Raw genomic sequence first — 4,603 nt, 5'->3', positions numbered from 1 at the left:
TGCCCCGCCCTGCTCCGCGCCCTCTTCATCACCCCCCTTCGCCCTCCACATCCCTCCGCCACGGCTTTGACCGAAATAGCGCAGGCGGGCTCCACCATGTTATTCCAGCAGGTCCCCGCGGAAATTTATCATCAAGGTTAAACCCGCTTTGGGGCCTGCGCGGGGACAGTTCTGCCAAACTTCGCGCCACGCTGACAAAACTTGCCGGTGTTAATTAAAGACATATTGTCTGTAGAATTTTCATTTAAAAATTTATCCTTTACGACTGGTTTTTAAAAATAAGAAAGTAAAATTAGTTTGGAGGAACACGCTGATTCAGCCTTTTTCCCTTCGACCCTCTCTCTTTCTTCATCGGGAAATCCATTTATAAAATTGTTGAAAGGGTTAGTCAGGGACGACATTGGTGGGACGCGATGGAACGCACCTGGCCCCGGTCCCGCGCAGATTAGTCAGATCCAGGAGGAGCAGCGTCATATTTCCACTGTCTGCCGGTGGTATCACTGACACTGACAAATGGCTGATGTGCGGGACGTGGCCGGGCGTGGCGGGGCGTGGTGGGGCGTGGCGGCGCCTGACGCGTGGCGTGACGCGGTCGGGTAACCCCTCTAGCATGTTGCTGATGCGAGGGTCGAGATTGCGTCTGGCCGCAAACCCACCTGGCAGGGTGGTTAAAGGAGACGGGGGCTGCGGGTCGGCCGTCGAAGGGTGGGGCGCCAACAGGTCGACTACTACTACGGTCTCGGCTGCTCTCTCTCTCTCGCGCTCTCTCTCTCTCTCTCTCTCTCTCTCTCTCTCTCTCTCTCTCTCTCTCTCTCGTTCTCTCTCCTCCCTCTCTCATGTCACGTTCGTGTCGGTCACGTAACAGAGTGGATGACATGATGCTCTGGCGTGACGTCACGCGCCGTGCCTTTCATTACGGGACTGTGCAGCGCCCCTCGTCCAACTAGCCGGCCGACGGGCGACGGGCGTAAAAAATAAAATAAAAAAATAAAAATACACACAAACTTTTTGGACGAGGTGGTGGCTTTAAAGATGGCTTTGGTATGAGTAGGAAAAGCTGCTTCCATGCCAGTGAGCGGCAGCAGCAGCAGCGGAAAACAACATTATCAAGAGACGGCAACGAGGTTTTGTGCGATTCCCCGGTCGGGGCCATTTTTCTTGGCGTCGCCGACGCCAGACAGCACCTGCTACCCGCTGGGGCGCGGCAGTAGCTGATGGAGGCGCGCGAGCGCACGAATGTGAAGGAGGCCCGCGGAGGGGCACCAAGGCGGAACGGAATAACGAGAAGCACGAGCAAGAGAGGCAGACAGAGAGAGAGAGGGAGGGGGACGGAGAGAGGGGAACAGAGAGAGGCTACAGGAGGACAAGCGGCTGTTTGTTGATCGATACCCGACCCGACCCGCGCCGAGGGGGTAGCGTAGCGCAGGTGGTGTAATCGCATTGTTAGCGAGCAGGACGGCCTTGCAGCTGGAGCCTCGCCACAGCTGGTGCTTCTTCAGCTGGCGCTCGTGGCGCTCCCTGCAGCTTGCAGCTGCGCCGCCACATTGGGCCGGCCGAGGTCGGGAGGGTCACCTCGACAGCAGACCCCCTCCCCCACCCTCTTCTCACTTTGAGCGTAATCAGAGAGGGTGGGCTCTTAAAGAGTCCAGGGGTTCCCATAGACAACTGAGGGAGAGGGCGGAGGTGAAGGGCGGCTATTCAGATGAGCAGAAAAGGCGGGGACAGGAGCGGACCAAAAATATGAAAAACAGAAAGAACACAGGAGGTGGGAGAGAAAGAGAGACCATCTATCTCACGAACAGGTAGTTAGGGCGGGCGGAGTGCCGGGGGGTGATGCCTCGAGCTGCCATACAGCCGCTGGGGGAGCCGGAGACGTGCGGTGCTGCTGCCGAGCTGCTCCCGAGCTGCTGCCCCGCCCCACCCCGCCCCGCTGGGGTGTTCCTCGCTGCCCCACGCTGTTGTTTTATCCGCTGGGTTATTCAGACCGTGCCGTGGAAGAGAGACGCGGGCTGCCCACCCTGCAGCGTCCACCTCACGGAGAACAGCAACACCGCTCGTAGAAAAATGTTTTCAGAAAATATTTCGAATTTACACACATATTTGCGCAAAAGCACGTAAAAGCACACAAATGTAATTGCATGTGTAGTTTTAGGAAGTAAACGTGCGCGTGCGCGTGCGCGTGATGTCGCAGGATACATAAAGTATGCATGTGGATGTGGCGGAGTGTAGGGTCACGCTCGCCGTGCGCTTGTGTGCACGCCCACCACACCGGTGCCCCGCGGGCATCGCTAAAATGTAATGACCACGCCACTCGCCGCTCTCCTCCGCATCCAAACACGCAACACACACACACACACACACACACACAAACACCGTAACTGAAAATTACAATTTCTTAAAAACTGTTCGTAGAGATCTAGCTGTCACCGAAAATGTAAAGGAATAAGGGCCGCAGAGAGTGGGCAGAGTACATTACAAAAACGCATTCTGCCAGAGGACTGGTACATCATACGATGAGTTTTATGCATAAAAGTCGACCAATTGGTGTGAAGGGGGTCACAATTATTTATTCCAGTCATGCCAGTGTTCCTAGTGTCGCCGCACCACGCGTGCAAACGCCATCATCTCTGCCCTTTTAGCGTTGCAAATCAACTGTGTTTCAGACCTATAACCTTCTCTGTGTTCCTGACTCTTGGCCTCCAACGGATGGGGAACGCTCAGGCACGCCCGCGCGCGCGCACACACACAGCAGAGCAAAAATGTTGCGCGGCCGCGTGGCCGTAAAACAGCCAGCGTCCGGCTGCATGACCTATTGATGGGCCTCGATGATTTATAGAGGTGTATAGCGTGCGGGGGCTGGCGGGGCGGGCAGGTCGATGTGGCACGCCTCGCCACGCCAACGTCCGGACCAAAACTTTTACAACGGCGACACCTCTCTCTCTCCCTCTCGCCCGTTACGACCCCCCCCCTTCCCCACGGGCCCAGGCGGGTCGTCTGTTATCGTACCTGTAACGACGCCGCCGATCTCGATCGTGTGAGTTCTACCCGCTTGTGTGTGAGCGAGTTTCTCTCTCTCTAGCTCCCCCCCCCCCCCTCTCTCTGTCTCGCTCGCTTCGTTCCGGTCGGCGGGTGTGCGGTGTGCGAGCCCCATATATACTCCTCCCAGGCGGACGGCGATCCCCGTGAAATATTGATTGCTACTCAACATGGAGACGGGCCGCGCCGGCAAACTTCCGTAGGCCCCCCGGTCATCCGCCCCCACCCTGCCCGTCGAACATCGCCCCGCCCCGCCCATCAGCCGCAGGGGCCACGGCCAGGCCGCCTGGTGTTGATAGCGCGCAGCGTGATGGCGGTCGCGGTGGATGTGCCCCATCTGCAACAGGCTGCCGAGCGGGAAGGGCCGTCCGAAGCTCACCGCAACTCTCCCCCTCCCCTCCCTCCGCTTGGGATAGGGTGCGTTGAGCAACTAACTCGCTGCAAGCGCGGTGTGCGCGGAGCCAAAGAGCCAAAGAGAAGCGTGCACGTCGAGCGCATAGTTGAGTGCGTATAAACGCTGTACGGCGTGCACTGAGTCGGCCGCACAAGCACACGGCGCTCTGACGCCAAACTTGTTTGCCTTCATCGGGAGCCTCTCTCTCTCTTTCTCTCTCTATCTCTCTCTCTCCCACTCTCTCTCTCACTCAGCTTGCCTCGCATGCCTTCTGCCTCCCCAATCCCCAACAACTCCAGCAGCAGCAGCCTCTCCCGCGCTCAAAATCGCGCGCCGAGCGCCGAACTCCGAGTGGCCTCATTGTCCCCTCTGAGCGCGCCCCGCCCCGCCCCACCCCCACTGTGCATGAAGTGCTATAGCATAGCCCTCTGGCTGGACGCTCGCTAATCCCCATTCTGTTTGGCCGCTCGCCCCGCGGGCCTTCAGATGTAAATCTGCCGCGCCCCGCCCCGCCCCACCGGAGCAGGTGTCCACACCGAGCGACACATTAACACATGAATGCGTAATGCCGGCTTCATCCTTCTCGCAGACTCGTCTCCGTCTCAGACATTTTTCAGATATTTGCATGACGTCGGGTCGTGGGGGGCGGCGGGGGCAGCGCCTCACCTATACTCGCAGCACGCTTCCGCCGACGCCATCGTTGCTCCCCATTCCATATTTTTAAAAAATTGTATACCTTCTTCACAGACATTTTTAATTAATTTGCCTCAGTTTCGGTGACACTGGGCGAGGGCCGCACTTCCCTGCAAGCGGGGCAAGAAGGTGCGGACAGCGGGCAAGAGGAGTGAGTGAATGGAGGAGAGAGAGAGAAAGAGAGAGATAGAGAGGGGGAGAGAGAGAGAGAAAGAGAGAGTCAGGAGAGGCATCACCCGCTCCGTCGCCGCCGACATAAGCAACCGCTTCTCGCTGCGATATAACGAACGTTACCAAGTATTTTAATTTACCTCACGATTCTAATGAGCTGCCCGATCGAATTTGCTGATGGGACGTAATTGCGTTCCCAAGTGAATCCCTCCACCTCCTCCTCCCCCGCGCCACCGCCTGACAGAGACGCCTTCGGGCAGGTCGCAAACTAACTAGGGCCTATCTTCCTCGCCCGACAGCCCCCCCCCC

The 4,603-nt window shown here is 57.9% G+C and overlaps 1 protein-coding gene across 1 annotated transcript in view; it reads right to left on the bottom strand.

The window, feature by feature from the left end:
• LOC127750374 (rap guanine nucleotide exchange factor 4-like) overlaps positions 1-4,603 on the bottom strand; it is a 63,738-nt gene that overhangs the window by 25,106 nt on the left and 34,029 nt on the right. The window lies entirely within an intron of this gene.

Source organism: Frankliniella occidentalis, unplaced genomic scaffold (genome assembly GCF_000697945.3).
Source record: "Frankliniella occidentalis isolate FOCC.00 unplaced genomic scaffold, Focc_3.1 Scaffold180, whole genome shotgun sequence".
NCBI classification, from domain to species: domain Eukaryota; kingdom Metazoa; phylum Arthropoda; class Insecta; order Thysanoptera; family Thripidae; genus Frankliniella; species Frankliniella occidentalis.
Note: the sequence above shows the minus strand (reverse complement) of the source record. Positions and strands in the feature narration are given on the sequence as shown.